The 22,453-nt window shown below is 38.6% G+C and overlaps 1 protein-coding gene and 1 non-coding gene across 6 annotated transcripts in view; one reads left to right on the plus strand and one right to left on the minus strand.

The window, feature by feature from the left end:
* The window catches only part of Ghr (growth hormone receptor), a 232,160-nt gene that overhangs the window by 150,595 nt on the left and 59,112 nt on the right, over positions 1 to 22,453 (minus strand). The window lies entirely within an intron of this gene.
* Positions 3,865 to 3,997, plus strand: LOC113834214. Its single transcript, XR_003482590.1, has one exon. It is a non-coding gene; the product is annotated as a small nucleolar RNA SNORA51 (small nucleolar RNA).

Below are 22,453 nucleotides of genomic sequence, written 5' to 3' on the forward strand. Positions count from 1 at the left end.
AAAACACAGGTACCCATAAATAACTGTCTCCATAGTTTGCACTACATGTTATAAGTCTAGGTCTTATCTAGAGGCTTTCTCTACCCTCTTTGCACATTTCATCTCTCCAAGTTCCCTTTTCAGTTAATTTTGAGCCTATTACCTTCTCATTATCTTTTCTACAGGAAATGCCCAAGTCCCAGTCACCATTCTAATTTAGACTTGAATACTTTCCTAACTCTTTACAATTTATGTTTACAAACACACACACACACACACACACACACACACACACACACACACACACACATAGTTATACCTTCTGAATAAACATATAAATGACTTTATCCATAGGATATTATGCAACAATCTGTAACAGGCTATAAGCACAAGTCACTAGTTGCCATTATGTACACTTTCTACTTTGAATTAACAATAGGAACTAGTAAAAGACATTTCACAGACAACCCTGTAGTTAATCTCGGTCATATGACTATGCCCTGGTGAGTAGAAGTGGCATATTATTTGGGGGAATGAGCATCCCCTTTGCTTCTCCTATTGGATTGGATGTTGTTTGATCCTGGAGAGTGATGATTACTATGCAGATCGAGATCTTCTGAATGTATCATCGAAAAGGAATCTTTTTCTCCTTATGTTTCAGATTCTAGCATACAACAAGGGGAGTGAGTGAAAAGACTTGTGTAGCAACATCACTTAAAATGTTACTAAAATATTTATAGAAAAAGAATGCACAAAAGTGTATAATGTCTGCATCTGCCTTTTTTTAATGGATCTTCAAAAATAACTTCTTTTTCAAGAGAGTGATAAATCCTATTGCAGAGTTGAAGCCAGATGTATTTGGAATAGTTAGAACTTGTCAGTTTTATTGGGGGGAAATTATTGGACTTGGCAGAGGCAAAGTCCTTGTTAGATAAGAACATTGCTTTGGCCTAATAAAGAAAATAAATGACATTCTCTCCCATGTTACCCCAAACCAAAATTTCAAATCTCAAACCACTAGGGTATTCATCAAATTAAAAAAAGTGTTTTGAGCAGAAGAATAAGAAAGAAGACATGTAGAAAATGAGCCTGAGTTGTCCCTCTCTAGGCTTCTGTACTGGCTCCCCACAAACTACTTGAGAACGAAGCAGTGTACTCTGAGATAATGTGAGCAAGGTAAACTGAGAACTTTCGCTTCAAACAGAATTGTAGCCATGCACACTTTGTATTTACTTCAAGAAGATGAGCTAAATCAAGACTTTCACTTCTACAGAGTCAATTTTGATTTTCTATTATTATAAATGCACAACAGTTGAGTATATGGCAATCCAATAAGCATGTGTGTGCATGTATAGTGAGAGATGGGAGAAAGTGAGGAGGAAAAAGAGATGGGATCCTCTAATAAAATTTGTAAAGACAATGGAAAAAGAAAAGACAATGGAAAACATCTCTATTAAATGTTTTCCTTTCTTATTTTGATTATCTCATTTATGTTAGAATCTTTAAGTACTTTCCAGATATATTGTCTCCCCTTTTTTCTAGAAAATGATTTGTTACAACCTCCAAAGAACTTACCAGATATATTTTCACCCTCTCCCCCAGAAAAAGACCTTTTGTTCTTTGTTCATTCAAATGAAATCAGCCCAGCTTTATCGATATTATCTGAATATGTTGAGAATGAATTTATAGTATCAAAGGCTGACTAACAAGGGGTTCAACACAACAGATACTGTGTCAACAGGAAACATCACATCTGCTTGCAGAAGTTGCAAGGGATGTGGGGAAAGGACTTTAGAACAGCACGATATCCCTGAAGGATCCATCATAGGCTGGTGTTGAGAGATGGAGAAGATCTGTATCTTACAGAAAAGTCTTCATTATATGCAGGGAAGTACTCTCCTCCTCAGTGGAGGAAGATGTAGTATCTCCCATTCATACTTCATTGTAAACAGAAAACTATGGATAAAAAAATTTAATGACCATATTAATTAATATTTCATGCTGTATTGATTATTGGACATTTAGGCCAGTGATTTTTCAACTGTAAGCCACAATCAATCTTTTAGCTATGAAATCAACTCAATGAGTTAATCCTAGCATATTTTCTCTTCGTATGTTTAAACAAATGGAATAGAACAATAAGTTTCTTCACATGAAAGCTTGAATGCCTATGTATGTCTATTTGGACTCTATGTTTTCTTGTTATGATTTGACAAATAAAAAATTTGTAGGTCCATCAATACAGTTGCCAGGTTTTAAATAACATGACAAATATCACAGTGAACATCTCTGGGGTGGTGGAATTTTGGGAGGATTTGTGAGGGTGGGAGAATGGAATTTTGGTGTGTCTCCACTTATTTTCTTCCTGGAAGCATTGTCACTGCCCAGAAAGTTAGAATTGATGAGACTTCCCTTGACATCTTTCATTTGTTCCAACTTCCACTCATGCCACACTAACAAGGAATCTCCATTTCACAGTTACTGGTGTTAGCTCAATTTTTCTTTCTGCTTACGCCTGATAATTTAGTGGGTATAATGATCTACCATTGTTGTAACTGACAGTTATTTAAGGATCAGTGAGGCTGGATAGTCTTTTAAACATTTGTTTTTGTTTTTGTTTGTTTTTCTGTTTCTTAAAGAAAAAACCCAGGGTTTCTCTGGGTAGCCCTGGTTATCTTGGAACCCACTTTGTACACTAAGTTGGCTCCAAACTCACAGAGATCAGCCTGCCTCTGCCTCTGCCTCCCAAGCTCTGGGATTAAAGGGGTGCGCCATCACGCCTGGCCTCTTTTAAACATTTATTGTGAAATGTTTTCTGGCTTCCAGTTTCACTTTCTTACTTATAATCCCTCTATTTAGCTATTCTTTTGTTTAGAAGAGGTAAGAACAAACTGAGATTGCCTTAGCACCAACAACCCACTGCTGAATGTGTTTATCTTGTGCAAAACTGGAACAGTTTTGTGTAAACAAGAGGTTTAGTGCTAAAAGCAATATTCACCACCACACATAAATTGCATCAGTTATCTAGAGAATCTTACAATCCCTGTTACTGCCCCTGAAAAGGTAACAGTTATTCTTTTAAATTCATTTACGTTCTGACGATGTCTCTACTTCAGAGCAAAGAGATGGGGTGGGCAGATAAAAAGAAACCACATTGACACTCTAGGTTATGGCCGTGGCTTGTCCTGCTTCTTGAACTAAACTGGTAGTGTGATTATTTCAGAAGAAAAAGAATGAGAAGGAAAAGAATAAAAGAAGAAGAATTGCTCAATCATCAGCCACAATGGCATCAACTCCTCCATCACGGGACAGTGAAAATCAGACCCTAATTCCCTTTTCAGGACCAACTGGGGTTGGTAAGTGTGGTGTTTTAAATTAGTGACAAACAGAAACAACAACATCTGTCTGTCTTGTCCAACTCAGATGTGACAGTTTCTGTTTCAGCTGATTCTGTTTTATTATTTTCTTTTAGAACCCTGTTCTTTTCTATTGAGAGACAAACAGGAAGTGGACGTTCGTAGGAAGCGGGGAGTGGATGGAGGTAAACCATAATTAGGATATATTATGTGAGAAAATAATCTAATTTCAATAAAAGCAAAAAAGATTTAAAAAGGTTGAAGATAAACAGAAGCAATTAGTGGCTAAATATTTGTTGATTTCAATATGGCTGGCAGATACAAAGTATGTAATAAAACAATAGAAAAATAAATCCAGAGCTGAGTGATGGTGGTGCACGCCTTTAGTCCCAGCACTTGGGAGGCAGAGGCAGGCGGATCTCTGTGAGTTTGAGACCTGCCTGGTCTACAAGAGCTAGTTCCAGGACAGCCTCCAAAGCCACAGAGAAACCCTGTCTCGGAAAAAAAAAATCCATTAAAACTGGATATAGGCCTCCTTCTGCTTACCACAGGCTGTGTTCTTACACTGACTGTATAGAAAGAAGAGGCAGAATAAACCTACCCCATGTACACCTCAGCTTAGGCCATTGTGCCTAGTCTGTATTGTGAATGGGGAGATATGGGAAAAAAACTGGATATACCTATATTCATATGGTCCCTTTTAATCCTCAAACAGAAAGATAATATTTTAACAGACTACTAAAACTGGAAAATTTATGATGGTGTGTACTAACATGCATAAATTTCTTACATAATAAATGAGGAAAATACTTTGATATATTAATGTTTCTTTCTTGTGATGACAAAAATTTGGCAGTCCACACTCATTACCTCTTATACACCAAGTGTCTCAACTAACCACTGGCCTTTTCTTACAAATGGGATAATCTGTATCCATTAATAAAATAGTAATAATGTTTTCCTGTGTGCAATACAAAACCATGGAACAATGGAATGTTTATTTTGGCTCAGAGACTTTGTACAAAGGTCCTGTCTAATGTCTCTACCATAAAATCCAACTTATAAATTAGTAACACCAAAAAAGTCAAGCAAAAGAAAGCCACAACTTTAGCCTTTCTGTTGGCCAAAATCTAAAATTTAGAGAACACAATACGTGTCTCAAAATTATTTTTTAAATTAGCTAATAGAATCCATGAGTGTGCCAAACCTTTTGCCCCAGACTATTTCCAAAGCCTGCTCTGGTTATCAACCTAGCTCTAATTTACACATGTTTGTTTTGTATAACTAGTACCTCAACCCAAGACATATCTTCTTTTTCTAAAACAAAAAAAATGATTATTTCTTCTCTTCTTTCCTAAATAGGTGTTGCGAGGAAAGAAAAAGAAACTAAACTAATTCAACATCGACCTAAGCAGTAAGAAAAGCATGTGTCAAGAGTGTTTTCAGTGATCTGCTCTTAAAGCAGATAATCTTTTTGGCAGTTGAAAATCATTAGCAGGAGAAACTGTAAAACCTAAAATAAAATCTGTTATTAATAGTTCAGAGGAGATCCACAACATGAACAATCTTAATTTGTGAAGCAAAATTATAAATTACACCTGGAGGACAGTATAACAGGTACCTAAAAGGCCTAGAATTTTTTTTAAGAAGAATTTAATCCTGAAAATTTTACTGGCCTTAGCCCTTGTAGGTTTATGCTCCAGAACAAGGGAAGTATAATTAAGACGGTCGACTGTATGCATGGAGAAATCACTATAACCTATTCCTGAAACTTGAGGCAGAGCAAGGAAATAGAGAATTCCAATTTTACCCATGCTTGACAAAGTATCAAGTTATGTTGGGTTGTTATGTACTTAATAATAAGGATTAAGGCCATTGATGTAAAAAGCTGAAGCCTCATTCCATCTTATTTTCCAGTAGCAGACACTTTGACAAGTGTCTGGAAGTTGAAAGAATTCAGTACATGGCAACAGGTTGTGACTATAAAAGGAATTGCAAGTAACTGCCTAACCACATCATGAAGCTTTTCCAGAATCTTCAGCACAAGCTCACACGGTACCCATGCAGTGATCTCTCTATAGTTCTCAAGCTTGTCTTTATTTTCCACTTTGTGTAACAAATACTACAGGATTTGTCCTTTTGCTATGATTAACATAAATGGCTTCCTGGTTGAGACTATCTTATTAATTTATCTCTTCTTAGCACTTTATGAAAATCCAGACATTTGATAGATGCCCATAAATTGATAAATTCCTTAGGATTGGTTTTCATTTGATTGCTTAATATTTCAATTACAGGTATAGTAATGATGCCAAAATAGTACAATTATTTTATTTTCATGTATAAGTAATACGTTCTCAAGAATTTCTGTGATCTGACAAAAGCAAGATGCATTCTCAACATCCCTACTGATTGGCATGAAGAGAGATACTTGATGATGCTCATTGAATGCACTCATGTCTGGGTAGACAAAGATACTAAAAAATCTAACAAGAATAATTATACCAGTGTGCTATGTTTTGAATGACTTTCCCTCAAAGGCCAATATGTAAAGTCTTGGGCCAAGGAGGGGATACTGGGAGGTGACAGGGATCCTCGGATGGCAAAGCCTAGTGTGGAGTCTCCATATAATTAGCAAAGTGGCTTTTAAAGGAATCTTATGACCCCCATCTTTTCCTTTCTCCTTTTCTTGGCATGAGATGTAAGCAGAGCCTCTACTCTGACACATACCCCTGCTGTGGACTCTGACATATTGCCTTTGCAAACAGTCCAAACCACCGAGGCCATCTGATCTTGGACTTGAACCTCTAGAAACATGGGCCAAGATAAACCTCTTCTTAGTTCATAGGTAGCCTATGCCATTTATTTCAATATAGTGGTAGAAAACAGATTAGTGTCCTACAGTAATTTAAGTTATTAAAAAAAAAAACAAGTCCCTACTATGTACTCAGTACCGTGTTGAGTACTACAGTGACAATAGTAAGGGAAAGAGACATAGGACCTGATACAATGGAATTTTTAGTCTAGTGAGACAGTGGATGTGACTGAAGTCTCCATACAAGTATATAACATGCTATATGTGTTATGAAGGGATGCAAGATCTACTATGAGCATAAAGGATTCTCTGAATGACACTCAAAATAAGTAATTTATTCTATTAAAAATGATAGCATGTAACCATGTTGTCTTTTGAGAAATCATGTGTACAAGCACAAAACGAGTGGTTATAAAAGGTAACATATTATGATTGCTCAAATTGCTTCTTGGTAACTGAGAATGGGTAACAGAATCTAAAGAATTACTCATAATCATTTGAAATCCTTAAGATGAAATCTTTGAATATGTTGCCTGGCTATGTGTGTTCTTGCTGAAAGAGAAGAATATAGTGAGATCTAACTTTTTTCTAATATTCTTCAACATACCATAATTCTTTAAGTGTGTGTGTGTGTGTGTGTGTATGACACACATGCATGTGTAGGTGTCTGCAGAAGTCAAAGACATTGGAGCCACTGGAGATGGAGTGGAGGTTGTGAGCCACATGACCTGCATGCTGGGAACCAAACTACGCGGTCTTCTAGAAGAGCAGCAAGTGCTCTTAACAGCGGAGCCATTTATTACATTCCCCAAATTCTTTTACTGGTTGTAAATATTTTAAACCTAGAAGCTTAGCCATTTTTTCTCCCTGAGATATAAGGAAAATTTTAAATTACTTTATGTTAAAAAAAAAAAAACAATGACTTGCTCCTACTCTTTTATCACTCAGGAAAAACAGCTAAATGAAATATTGGTCAAACTTACCAAAAAAGTTTTGGGCTAAAGACAAGCATGGAAAAATCCAAGCCCGAAGGAGAAATTTCCAGAAATTTAGAAGCAAGTGAAAACAGGGGTTATAACAGTTCAGCATCTGCGCCAGGAACAAAGTATAGATGATATTATTTATTGCTGAAAGCCTCTCGGAGAGGCAGCATCTGGTTTCAGTGAGGTCTTGCTTTCATCCCATCCAGCAGCTGGATGGAGCTCTACAGCCCAGGGAGCACTACCCATTTGCCAAGGTGACACAACGAGTCAGTGACTCTTTCCAGATTAGACCACAAGAGCCTCCTGGCTTCTCGAGTGCCAAGAGCAAATCGCATGACCAACAGAGAGTTTAGCACTTCTTTTTGTTTTGACTTCAAGTGGATCCTTCAGCCTTGGATTTATTGGTATTTGTATTTTCAGGGTCCCAAAAAATCATTCTTTCTCATTGTGTTACATTTCCACCATGGCTAGACCAGATATCAATTTGTTCTCTTGTGAATGCCAAGGCCCCTGCCAGCCTTCCATTAGATCTATTCATCCAGGCTGAATGGTAGTGGCAGGAGAGTAAAATGTGGCCATGCAATGTTCTATTCACACTGGGGACAGGGAGATGACTATAATTCAGAGCTTAGTTAATGCTGACAGAGAAGGTGGGGACACTGGTTGTCCCAAAAGTACCTGTTAGAGGCAGGGCAAACCTGCTGATGAGGAGACTAACTGCCAGGACAAAGTATGGTAGCTTTTACATCTGTTTGAACTCTCTTCTCTACAAGCTCTATTTTACTCAGAGTTCTATCATGAGGAAATGAGTTTCTCTGTTTTTTTTTTTTTTTTGTATGTGTCATCCATACCAACAGAAGAAAGGTGTCATTTCCAAAGTATGTGCTTTTGCCACATCCTAACAACACCATGTTATTTGAGCTGCAAATGGAACAAGGAGGCAATAACACATACAAAAGCTCTTTTAATAAGAAATTTTGATAGTAGTAAAATAACTAGCCAAATTATTCAGCAATCAATACCTCTGCATATGTATGCCAACACAATACTGCAATACATTAATAACTAAGACAAGGATATCATTAATAATTATTATTACTATGCACTATGATTTATAATAATGTGAATATTTAGCATCATGGATCCAAAAATCCCAATTTTAAGGAAAAAAGGGAAGAGATGGATGGAAGAAAATTATAATCATCCTTCTTCTCTAAACTTCAAGCTGGATAATGATTCAATGAGAAGATAAGAAAACTGAAACCAGACCTGCCAGCTATGTAAATGAACACAGCATATTTTAAAACATAAAGCAGATTATTAGGAAACAAGACCTCATTGTATCCTTGAATCTTGCAATGGCAACAGACAGGAAATAGAGACAGCACACAAGCTTTCAGAACTCACAGTAATGCCCAGAAGATATAATATTTTAATAATAGAAAACACACATCTGCTATGAGTGACAGACTCTGCTAGTTGGAATGAAGAACTCTAGTGGAAACACATGGTAGTTCGAATACAACTGGGCTTAGGACAAGTTTACATTAAACTTACATTACTTACTGCAGATGTGCAAATGCAATATGAATGCAGAGTATTTCTCTTTATTTTACATAATTTTTAACTAGAGAAGAATCAGTAGGAACAAATCATAAGAAAGCATTGATCTATCAAAGATATGGAGCACTGTTTAGGTTTATGTGTGTGTTCTAGTTCCCTTTGACATTTTATTCCAAGGCACAACCGTGCTCATTTCAATACTGTTTCATTCAACTGTAACTGGGATGAACATGAGTCATAATCATTACTACAAATCCTTAATCTCTTAATCCAACTGTTGCGTTTATTTCAAAGTTCAGTTACTCTTTTAATAAAGTCTCAGTTCATGGTTTTAAAAGGAAAACTTCATCTAAGGAAAATTCTTATTATTGTCTCCCCCAAAGGTGTTTTCTCAACTTCCGACATTTTTTTTATTTGAGAAAATGTTGTTCTAAATAATAGTTTTTTTTTAAGCAATCTGTCTGTTGTTATATGCTGTACTGTGCCCTCTAACAATGCCGGAACAGGCCACCTGAAAACTACCTTCAAATATTAAACTTTATCCCTTTTCCTCCAAGAATCACCCTAACATCTTTCCTGAACACCTGTAAATAATTACACATCCTGCCTATCAAGTGCAAACAGCAAAGTTTCAAAGTTTGCCCCAACCACCTGCCCATAAATCTTTTGACCGAGCCAGTCTCAGCAAAAGGGACACCAGGCAATTGACCAGGACAAACATCACACAGGCCAACACCTCTGCTTCAAGTGTAAGTTCTGGTCTTTTTGCTGATGAACTATAGGTCGTTTAGAAGTTTCTTCAGCATGCCCATATATCTCTCTTCTCAAGAAAAACTAAAAGCAGCCATCCCATGTTTGAGATTTTTCTACTTTTTCTTAAGTTTTCTCTCCACCATTCCTCCCTAACCCTGTCTACTCCCTTCTATTTTTGCCTATGTTTCTCTCCATTTGTTCTCAAGGTCAGACCTAACTACATAAAGAATCTCATACTTGTGTCCTCACTAATTTTCTGGTGTCCCCTGTGATGAGATTGGCATAGCCCAAGGATTTATGGGCAGGTGTCTGGAGCAAACTTTGAAACTTAGTTGTTTGCACATGATTGGCAGAAGGTGTCAACATTTATAGGTGTTCACATTGTATGTAATGTTGCAGAGTGGGACGCTGGTACCTAAGGCTACACAGCTGGGAAGCATTTGAGCCAGGACTCCAGTCAACCTGCCTGATCTACCAGCCACCTTACCCTGTAGTCTCTTCTGTAACCTCTGAGCTGCACTTATGTTGGATATGGACTGTTTATTTGTTTTAAGTAAGAGCTTAGCAGTGATACCTATGTGATTAGCCTATGTTGTACTTGAGAAAACCCAAACTCTCACTTCATTAAACTGCTATACATTTGGGTTTAAAAGTAGCTGATTGACAGATCACTTTATGAGGTTTTCTGCAATAACCCATCCACCTAAGTCTTTTTCCATGAGGAATCCCATTGATGAAAAGTAGGATCAAAATACTAATTAGAGGCTGTAATGACCTCAACATATGTGTGGTGATATATTGTTTATGATCTAATAAAGCTTGCCTGAAGATCAGAGAATCAAAGCAGCCAAGCTACCAAAGCTCTTACCTCTACCAGGGTTGGGTCAATCCTGACCTCAATGTGGCTGGAGACTAATTTCGGAAGACTGAATGCCAATTCTAAGACCCTGCTCCTGCCTTATATACCTCTCTAGTGCTGGGATTAAAGGCATGAGCTCTGTTTCTCTCTTAGACTGATTCACTCTCATGCACCTCAGGGTGGCCTTGAACTCACAGAAATCCATCTGCCTCTGTCTCCTGAGTCCTGTGATTAAAGGTGTGTGCCACCACTGCCTGGTCTCTATGGCTGTGGTTAGTTTTGCATTCTGATCTCCAGGCAAGCTTTATTAGATCATAAACAATATATCAACATACATATGATCAAAAGTAAAGAAAAATGAAACTTTAGCTTATTACATGCCATAGGTATTCTCTCTGCCCACACTCCAAAATAAAAGAAATAAAATCTTGGTTTTGGTACCATTTACCATTGTTCTTTGTTTCTGGGATCAAGATGAGTTTTCATTAGGATAAATTTTTAGATTTCAGTTAAATAGCTTGATGAGTGAAGGCTTAAACAATGACTTCTTCAAAACTAACATACCTCATGAGCTAATTCATAGTCTGATAAAGCTGAAGAAATGGCCCAGTCTTTACAGCTTTCATTTCACTGGAGACTATAACTATACTCTATTTTATTTACAACTACACTCTGCTCTTACTGGTCATGAAGATTGGGCCACCCACTAAATTTCTCCAGCTAAATAAACAGCTACAGTTGAGAGAAGTGCAAAATTCTTGGCTTACTCCTTTATAGCCACCCAGTGTTAATTCAAGACTGAGTTCCAACAGGATGCAGACTGCATCCAACAGTGTGAAACTGGGATCCTAATTAAAGCTACTGGCAAATGCACACTCATTAGGTAAGCTCTCAACTTGTGCCCATCATCACTCTCCTTCCCTCTGAACAATGCCCCAGGGAATAAAAGCCAACACTATTCAGACGATGTAGAGTATGGTAACACTGAAACGAAGGCAGCAGCTTAGGAAGCAGAATCTATGGGTGAGATGGCGGTATTTAACAACAGGAAGAGAGCACTCAGGAAGATGAAGACGGAAAAGCATGATAACAGTTGTAAACAGTAGCAATTCTGCATGAAAGGCATTGCTAACAGTTGTAAACTGTGGCTATCTGCATGAAAGGCATTGCCTGTGCCAAATAAACTACAAGGGAAAGACCATTATCTAGAAAGACAAAGTTATTCTCCAGATTTGTAATTATTTTCCTTGATGGCTATTCCTGTACGTTTTGGAGGGGAACCAAGGCTTGTTTTGCATATCTGTATCAAGGGCCTATCATGTGTAAGGTACTTCATTTTGGTTAAGCCTGTGTCATGCTTAACACGTGGCCTGAGTAGTTTCACCAATTCCTGTTTGTACCCTTGATCAAAAGTGACTGTTCTTTCCCAGCACCTCTCATGAAACTGTTTTCTTTAAGGTCTTAGTTGTCAGCACCACCTGTATCACATACTTTCCTTCATCAAATTCGTCAAAAAATTCCAATGAGTAGGTTCTAAAAGTTGAACTGAATGTTAAAGACTAAGCCAGGACACCTTGCTGTTAAGCCCTCTGTATAAATGGCTCCATAAGCTGGTAGTGCTTTTTTTGTTGTTTTGGGGGAAGACAGGAAAACTTTGGGTGTGTGACATAGTTGGCAGACACAGGGCTTTAGGGATTCAGCCTGAGCCCTTCTGCAAACTAGTTGGTGTCCCATACCAGCAGATGTCATATGCTCCCTTTGCCATTGAGCCAGTCATCTATTCCAACAAATGACACCTTTTGTCTCTTTGGTTGCTCTGTCAGATGTTTCATTGCAGTGAGTGGGGGAGTAACTCATGTGGAAAATGAGCACCAGAGAGAGGGCTAGTGGCTGTGATAATCTGACTATACGGTTCATAAGCCTTTGGGATTGGTTTATAAGAAGAAAATGGAGGAGTTGGAACTGTAGGTTGCCTAAGCATAGAATACTCTAAGCAGAACTTAATGTGACATTATGGTAGGACAGCAGCATGACAAAGAATAATGAAGACAGTGAAGGCAGGGCTCCTAAAGTTTCTGGGGAGTAAGATTTAATTGGGAGCTAACTAGAGGCTATTCATGTTACATTATGGAAATGGATCAGCCTGTGTTCTATCTGTGTCTTGAAATCTCAATTGCAGCAGAATTTAAAAGCAATAAATAGACTAATTGTTTGATGGAAGAGATTTCAAGACATCTTAATATCTAAACTCTGACATGGTTATTGACCAATATTTTTAGTGATGTTTACAGTGAGAATTCAAAGCGAGGAGAACAGAACAATATGAAAAAGTGCATCTTGAAGTGTGAAAACAGATAGTTGTGGACTGGGCAGAGTGAATGCAAACAATGCCAGTATTTATTAAAGAGATTAGTATCATTAAAAAGAAAGCGTGAAATCTGAACCAGTACAATAAAATGATGTGTTGAGGACAAGACCCCTCAACATGTAGCAAGACCCTACCCATCTTGCTCTCCAGGGCATCCTAATGCAAATTAAGGTTATGTGGGGGCAGGAGTAGTCAGGGAGGCGTAGGAGAGGGTAATGTGGGGTGAATATGATCAAAATATACATGCAAGAATTTCTCAGAGAATAAATAAAATTTACAATTGGTTTGAAAGGAGAATGCCTGAAGAAAAAGTACCTGAGAACACTGAGCCTCGGGGTACCCTGATAGAGCGAAGATGCGAAGGGAGATGCTTCCCCAGGTTCAGTGAAGCAGGGTTTCAGGGCTTCTGCAGCTGTGGCCCATGGGTACCAGGCTGTAGCTCAACCTGGCAGCAGAACTTGACTTTCTCTACATGGTACTTAGGTGTTTGAATACTTGGTCTCCAAGTATTGTTCTGTGAGGTTTCGGAACCTACTGGACATGGAACCTAACTGGCAGATAAGGGTTATGAGAGCAAGGCTGTAGGGTTATAAGTGGATCTTGTTCTGACTGGCTCTCAGATTCTTTGATGGCACCATGTAACAAGCTGCGGCTGCATGCTCCTTCTGCCATGGAACTTCTCTACCACAATGGATTGCATCTCTTCACACTGTCAACCAAAATAAACCTCTTGCCCCATAAGTTGCTTCCATCAGCTCTTTTATTCCAGTGATGAGAAAAAATGGCTAATGCATTCACACATGTAGTGGTGGGGGCACACTACTTAGGTAGATTCTCCATACTTTTTCCTACTTATTCTACAATGACCACAATCCTTCACCAATGCCCTCTGTGATTTCCTGAATCAGGCCTGGGCATTACTTCATCAGAAAATCTAGTTTACTCACTGTCCAAGCTCCCACCTCACTTGGGACCTGCCCCGATCTTTTATCTGCATTTCTCAAACACAACACGGAGTTCTGGATTTTCCAGTTTTATTGGTCTTTGCATATTTCTGAACTGCTGAATATTTTCATTTTTCTTATATCTTGAAACACCCATGTGTTTGGGCAGAGAGTTGGAATAAAGCCTTTTATTTTTGAGTTAAAAATTCTTACACAAGGAAAGAGAAACTTGTTTATTTAAAGAGAAAGACTGGAAGCCACAGGAAAGTGGAAAATGGGGATTTATCTTTTGAACTCATCTGCCACTCTCAGTGTCACTCCTGGGAAATTTGCAGAAAAAGATCTGTTTCAGAGACCTACACCTAGGATCTCCATGTAGGCATCCCATGCAGAGACCAGAACCTCAGAGGAAGTTTTAGCCCATTGTCTTCAAGGTCAATTGAGGTTAAAGAAAATTTTCATTTTGAACTTGGAAAACAAAATTCTGGTGTGTGTGTGTGTGTGTGTGTGTGTGTGTGTGTGTGTGTGTGTGTGTGTGTGTTCATTTTGTTTTGCTTTTCTAGAATGTGATAAATACCTCTTCAAGGATCTTCAGGAGAGGTAAAGCTTTTCTTGTGGATTTCATCAAATGTTCTCAGCCAGCTCATGCCTCGTCCCCAGAAATAAGGATGCAGAAGAGGAAAGGAGGATGGGAACACAGTACTCTCCAGTCACAACCAAGCCCAAACTTCTGTAATCATGCTTTAATCTCTCTAGCTAAGACTTTTCATCAGAACTCCCTGGGATTAACCAACTTGATCTTTCTAAATTTTGTTTCATCTACTTCCTCTCCTTTTCTGTGGGCTGCTAATGAGCTGTGAAGTAGCCAAAGACAACTGGTCTCTCTATGGGGGTAGAGGAGAAAATTAAAGGCTAGATAATCTACAAAGCCTTTAAAAGTACCAGCAAGAAGCTGTGTACTCTTACATACATAGGACACTTTCCTAAATAACTGCCCCCTACCAACACACACACACACACACACACACACACACACACACACACACACACACAATTGGACTGTCACTTAAAGGTACATTTCTTGAAGTGTATGTCTGTAGTAATTTGACATAATTTGATATATTAGAAACGTGAAAGACTGTTTTCATGATAAGCCGTCAATGGCAGGGCTTACTCTCTGTTGACAGCAAGGAAACATTTTTATTGCGAGCCTCATTAGGAGCTTTACTGATTCAACTTTAGTTCCCTGATCACTTGAGGTAGGTGTTCAGGCCACTAATGCAAGAACACCACGGTGTTCAAAAGTAACTTGAGAGTGAAGGGGATGATACCTCAGAATTCCAAAGAGGAACCAGAATGGGAGAAGGAACCTAAGGTCAGAGAGAGAGAATATTTTGGAGATTTTAATCCAAGAATCACTATAAAAATATCCAATATAGTTATACTGAGAATGAGAAAATGCTTTTGACATTCCAATCCACGCTTATTGGCACCATTGCATTGGACTGGTGGTGAGGTGGCACATCACAGTGGAAGCACGTAAATGAAGGAGACTGCTAACTCCATCAGCCAGGAGGGTGTGCCAGTCATAGGCATATCACCAATGGCTTACGAGTATTCTCCCGGCATACCGTCCACTAAGTCCCCCTTCCCAGTTCCCACCACTACTGCCACCCTGAGCACAAACAACTGAATGCATATGCCTTTGGGTCAGGGATTACATTCCATATCAAAACTATAGTAAATACCAAGGAAGACATGATGCCAGGTTTACTAAAAGCCTCTTTAATGTACAACCAGACTCAGAAAAACCAAAACAAAACAGGAAGATGGACCGTTCTCTAGAGAAGAAGGAAACAGATGAATACTGATATAGTTTACATTGTATTCATCCATTCAACATTTATTAAACACCTTGAACATGCTGGGCTTTATTCCAGGTACAGAGCAGAGAGAAAAAGGGAAGAAAACCAAACAAACAAATAAACAAACAAAGAAAACCCCAAACAAACCAAAACGAAAACCAAAATAAAACTACCCTCACAATCCTTGCTGTTCCATTGCATACATACTTCTGGAAGTGGGTCAGCCAATAAATGAGTAATAGATTGTACTATGGAGAAAAATAAACAGTGACTCGGAGCAGGGACTGCCAGGGGTGGGAGAAGATGCTGTTTCTTCGAATAGGCTGGCTAGAGAAGCTGGAGTGAGGAAGCGACTGTGTTGAAGCTGGGAGGATTGCTGAGGGGAGGGCTTTCCAGTGAGAGACAACACCAGGAAGGAGAATCGTCTGTTCTACTAGGAGCATGTGATATGGTCAAAATGAACTGAAGACTGAGGAAATGAGAACAGGAGGAAGTACAGAACACAGAATACTCAGGAGCCACTGCAGTAAGTCAAGTGAGTGAGGATGGTTTGGGAACAAGATGGTGATGATGGAAATGGCAGAACAATGCCCGATACACTGGCCTTAGGCAAGGAGACAAATAAAAGAGTCAGATACTGTTTCAGCATTTTAATACAAGCAACAGTAGGATGGACTGTTCCAACGGAGGTGGATTTTATGAGCCAGTTAGCCAAGTGATGGATTCGGCTTGAGTAAGATTAAATATGCATACCCATAAGGCATTCAAGTAGAGTTAACAACAAGGTAGATGGATAGACAGGTCTAGAATTCAAGGAAAGTGAAATTCAAGGTTTTCAGTCTATAAATTGTTAAAGCTACAAGTATAACATCAGTCTCACATAAAATGTTGACCCTCCCACCCCACAAAACTCACTAGCTGCTAAGGCATAGACTATTACTTACAGTTCTAGTGACTTATTTTTTTTAAGTATTATCATGAGAGTCTGCATTTCTGGAACAGGAAGGGAGAATTTATTGTGGTAAATGAGTTGAGAAAGAAAAAGAGAAAGAAAAAATTAAGGGAAGGAAGGAGGTAGGTAGGGTAAGAGGGAGGGGAAGGAGGAGGGAAGGGACAGGGACATGCTGAGGCTTAGTATTGAGTTATCCTAAAATCTGGAGGGAGAATGAACGAAACATGAATGTTTAGTAGGATGACCTGTGAGGTTTGGGAGACTCGGGGAAAGGTAGAACCTCAGGGACAAATAAAACAAATCAAATGGGTCAAGTAAGATAAAAATTGGTTACAGCATTCCCTAAGGAGCTTGGGTAAGTGAATGTCAAGGCAACCGAGCACGACTCTCATCTCTGTCCTGTGCTCAACATTATAGACAAAGTTCTTGAAGGGTTTTACTGAGGAAAAAAGGGGAAAATGGGGCAGTGGCTAACGAACGCCATCAAATCAACAATTATCTTTTTATAAGATTAGATAGAGACACAATAGCATGTTTGCACGAAGTCTGGAACAATCTGGGGTAATGCCAAAAGAGGAGGCAGTGAGTGATTGAGTTACTGTCCCTGAGTAGAAAGCAAGAAAGGGACTAAGAGTCCTGAAGCTAAGTTTAATAGTGTTTCTCTGTTAATAGGAGGAGAAGAAAGCAGTTGATGCCTGGAATAGGATGTATAGAAGTGTGGCAGAGGGAGCTTGTGGTACACCTAGGATTACTGCCAATTTGTAGGAAAGGTTAAGTGCACAGAGATAAAATGTAGAAAGTAAGGGAGCAGTGAAGATAGGGTAGGAAATGTAAAATAATTGTCTGAGAACAGGAAAGTGAATAGACTGGAAAAATATGGGGAGTTGTCAGACATTACCAATAAATAGTCCAGTATTTTAGGAGAGCCATATACATAACAGAAGTCATCATAGTTTAGTTTCTCCCCCCCCATTACACTGAGCCTTGAAAAATTGGCATTATATAGGAAAAGACATTAGATTAATCTGGATTGACAATTTGCCAGGCAAATGTATGATGAAGAAAGAGACAAAATATTGCAATAACAAACCATGGAAAAAAATCTGTGATACAGGATCATTTATTTCTTCTCAGATGCTTGAGTAGAGAAAACCAATATTGGCTTCAATAAATTATAAACAACAAATGATAACTCATAAATACAAATATCATCATACAATGAGTAATGCTTTTTTTCCCTTTTCTTAAAGATTTAGTTTTATATCTCTGTGTGCTTTTGCCTGTATGTATGTACATTTGCATATGGTTGCCCCTAGAGGCCAGTAGAGGGTGTGGATTCCCTGGAGCTGTAGTTAGATCACCAGATGTGGGTCCTGGCCACCAAACTCCAGTTCTCCAAAAGAACAACTCTTAATGGCTAAGAGATCTTTCCAGGGTCCCAGCCTTTATTTTTTCTAAAATATTCATTTTCTTTTCCCATATGGTAATTCAATACAACACTGAACAAACTTCCCTTTAGGAGATGGATAGGATGGATAATAACCCCATTTATAGGACAATTTATCCTCTTTTGGGGCTCTCCATTCATAAAAATCCTATCATTCAGACTTGCAAACGAAGCTTCCAGGGTCTGGCAGATGTGTAGGCCAAAACATCATCATACAGTTACAAAAACATTTGAAAAACATTTTCACGCATCTGCCCATGTGGGACCTAATAGCACTTCTAGCACTTCTGGTGAGCATCTCAGTGACTTTTATGTGTTACTTCTCCCTCCCTCTCTGTTTATTCTGCACTGGGCAGAAATAGGAGTCTGGGCCTCAGGGTACTTAGCGCTAAGGCTGGGGCAGGCTGAGTCGACCAGCCATGCTCTTAGCTGCTGGCAGATGCTTACAAGCATACTTGGAAGAAAGTACCAGAAAGTGGACATATAAGTGAGATCAAACGAGGTCAGGGCTCTGAATTCCTTAAATATACCATTATTTTTGGACTGAATTTGAGTTTTAAAATAGCATTTCTAATCTGGTCTAGTTCTTTCCTGGTTGGCCCTTTACCCAGCTCTATATTCTAGAAGCAGAGTGCCATGGGCAGAATCTTCAGACTCATTCTCTGCCTTACTTCCTATTTGCTTTGAACAATGAACATCAGAAGAAGGTTGAAAGAGAAGTCAAGGATGTCTTTCCCATTCTTCTGAGCCCAGTCATTCCAGGAATGCCTCTTCTGCCAGGAGCCTCTGCCAGGAGTGGTTTTCACTTCTCATTTCCTTCCATAGTGGCTTCAGGCCCATGGGTGGTCATAGCATGCCATCCCAGCAGGGACCCTTGAGCCTAAACACTCCTTGCTGGTGACTTCCATCACTTCCACCACTTCATTAAAGTCTCTGGAGCCTTCTAAGTTCATCTTTTTTTTTTTTCTTGACAGAACCTCAACCAGTAGACCATTTCAAATTCTGCCACATGTAATTTTTCCATACTGAAGCTGCTTGATCAGAGGACCACTGGGGAAGAAAGGCAAGTACCACAATATACAATATGCCTTCCTTCAACCAGCCTGGGTGAGTATGTAATACCCTTTCAAATTGAAACCCAGGTCAGAAAAGACTAACAAGCAACTGACTGCCATGGACAGAATGCAAATAACTTTTTTTTTCATTTTACATACCAATCCCAGTTCCCACTTCCTCCCCTCCCCTTGCTCTTCCCACTTTCCTCCCACACCACTCCTCAGAGAGAGTAAGGCTTCCCATGGGGAGTCAAGGAAGTCTGGTACATCTCTTTGAGGCAGGATCAAGGCCATCCCTGCATATCTGAGAAAGTTCTGCTGAGAAAGGTATCCATCCAAAGAGAATGGCTCCAAAAACCCAGTTCAAGCACTAGGGTTAAATCCTGGTCCCACTGCCAGTGGCTTCCCAGACTGCCCAAGCCACAAACTGTCACCCATATTCAGAGGGCCTAGTTTGGTTCTATGCAGGTTCCCCTGCTGTCAGTCCAGAGTCAGTAATCTCCCATTAGCTCAGGTCAGCTGTTTCTGTGGATATCCCTAAAATGGTATCGACCCCTTTGCTCATGTTATTGCTCCTCCTTCTCTTCAACTGGACTCTGGGAGCTTGGCCCAGTGCTTAGCTATGGATCTCTGCATTTGTTTCCATCAGCCATTGGATGAACATTTTTACAATTAAAGTTTCATTCCTAAATCAAACATTATCTACAAAGACTAGTTATCTTTTCCACTGAATGAACTTGAAACTGGAATCAGTTTGATGAAAGGGCTGACTTGACACCATGGACAATTGCTGTGCTAGTTATTAACTTGCTTGGAAATAACACCCTGACCTATAAAAGGCGCCAAGATACTGTGTTAGAGAAAGAAACACATAGTAAACAAAGCAATTTTTAATATACTTCAGAAGTTTCCAACAGTAATAAGAGGACTATTCGACAGCTAATTCGTGCTAAATGTTAGTAGATTACTAACATAATCTCATATTTATCCAAGATTGGCAGTTTGGTTACAAACACTGGGGTCAAAGAATACTGCAGTTAATTTTCAATGAATTTGCTTCATAAATAACAGTTAATAATTACAGCCCTACTTCCTTGTAAGGACCCAGACTTTTAAGATACTGGGAGTCTCGGGAAAGTTCTGCTATCATCCAGGTGTATTTAAGTCAAGTTCCTTTTTATAGATCTATGAATTCAATAGGCTCTTATCCTAAAGATAAGATTGGCAATGTCACCAGTCAATGTCAACCAGTAATGTTAAATACACACACACACACACACACACACACACACACACACACACACACACACACTTTATTTCATTTATAATACATACAGTATATAAAGTCCAGCAACAGTGACACATACACACTCTTATTAATACCTAATACATAGGACATCTACAATTTATTATAGTGATAGACCAAAAATATGATGTTATGAAAAGTGAAGGGAAATAAAACATGCATGTTAGCAATACTTTTTAGTTTTTGTTCCTAAGAATAGAGCAGGGAATCATGAGGCAAAACTTAAATATGCTTCTTTTAGTCTTCTTATCTCAAACCTCAACTTTAACTATCTACAATTTAAAGAAAATATCATTCTTTTTGTTTCAAAGAGACAATCAGTTATAAAAGCACAAAGTCTTACTTTGAAGCAGATATTGTGAAAGAAAAAATCCACATTTAGTGCACTTATAAATTGCAGATTGCATTCTGATGTCAAATAGATTAGACCAGAAATGTGCACATTCATAATCTAACTCATAGGACAAGATCATTTCTCTCCCCCAGTATGCTTTATGCAGTGAACACTACAAGAACATAAAGAGCCTATCATTGCTCTTAACTCCAACACAAGTTCTCAATAAATGATGGTGTGTTATTGTGGTCATTTCTATTGGCATTTTGAAGAAGTGTACACTGGGGCTTTCATTCTAAAGATTTTGTTTCACAACACTGAGTAGTTTGGGAGGGAAAATAAATCATAAAGCATCTATTCTCTTTATTTTACAAGTGATTGACATAGATAGTGTGACAAAGTAGCTTGACAAAGCTAAAGGATTCTTGATCAAACCTAAGATCCATTTCTGACAGTTATGTGATCTCACCAAGAAACTCTGGGTTAAAATCTAAGAGCTACCTACAGTTCAGGATGGTATGATTCTAAATAATGTCTATGTGCTTTCATTCCTGTGAAGGATCTTTCTCTAATATTTTTTAATTGCTAGGCCTTCTTTTTCTTTTTTTCTTTTCTCTCTATTTTATAAACAAAACTATAAATTCCAGAATTGCAAGTACAATGTTACCTATTTTTTAAAATGCATAATACAGATCTTGGAACTCTGCCAATGATCAAAAACTGTTTGCCAAATGTATGATCTGCCACACTTTAAAAAAAGAAAGTATGTTACAAAACAAAACTCATAAACACTGAGTCAAGTAAAACATGCACAGAATTGTTCAAGTAAGGACCTGTCCATGGACTCTGTCCTTTACCTGGACATGTTTCCTTGCTTGTTTTATCATTCTTGATTCAATAGTCCCAAGATTGGGCTTGAACAGAATTCTTCATAACTCCAAGAAATAGACTTTGCAGCATAGTGTCTGCTGGTCCCATGCCAGTCCTACTTCTCCAATGGCCGATAGCTCCCAACATGCATGCTTAATGCCCCTGGGGCAGAGAAAGCTGAGAGGTTGGTAGGTAGAAAATTTGCCCTTGAAACAGAGAAACTGCTTCCAGCTGGGACATGTGATGTGACACAGTTTTAAAGTTAAGTATTCAAAAATCCAGAACACTCTGTATCTAAGAGGGGTAGAGGTAGCTCATACTGCAGTTCTCTTTTCACATTTAAAGAGAAAAGAAGCTCTCTTGAGATAACAAGGAGATCCCTAATAATGGAAATAGAATTGATAAAAAAATCCAAACGGAGGGAGATCTCAAAATGAAAAATTTAAGAACTCAAATAGGAAACCTAGAGGCAAATCTCACCTAACAGAATACAAGAGATTAGAAGATAGAATCTCAGGAATTGAAGACATGATGGAAGAAATGAACACATTGGTCCAAGAAAATGTTAAATCATGTGCTGACCCTCACACACTGATAGTGGGAGACTTCAGTACCCCTTTCACCCATAGACAGGTCATCCAATAACTAAACAGAGAAATAGTTTAGTTTTTCTGGTGTGTGTGTGTGTGTGTGTGTGTGTGTGTGTGTGTGTGTGTGTGTATGTTTCCATATGAAGCTGAAGCTTGTACTTCAAAGATCTATGAAGAATTGTGTTGGAATTTTGTTGGGGAATGCACTGAATCTGGAGATTGCTTTGGGTAGGATGATCACTTTTACTATATTAATCCTACTGATCCAAGAGCATGAGAGAGCTTTCCATTTTCTGACATCTTCTTCAATGACTTGAGTGAGAGGATCAATAGGGAAGGGGAGAAAAGAGAGACACACACACACACATATATATGTGTGTGTATATATATATTCCATATATATATATATATATA

Source organism: Cricetulus griseus, chromosome 2 (assembly GCF_003668045.3).
Source record: "Cricetulus griseus strain 17A/GY chromosome 2, alternate assembly CriGri-PICRH-1.0, whole genome shotgun sequence".
NCBI lineage: Eukaryota > Metazoa > Chordata > Mammalia > Rodentia > Cricetidae > Cricetulus > Cricetulus griseus.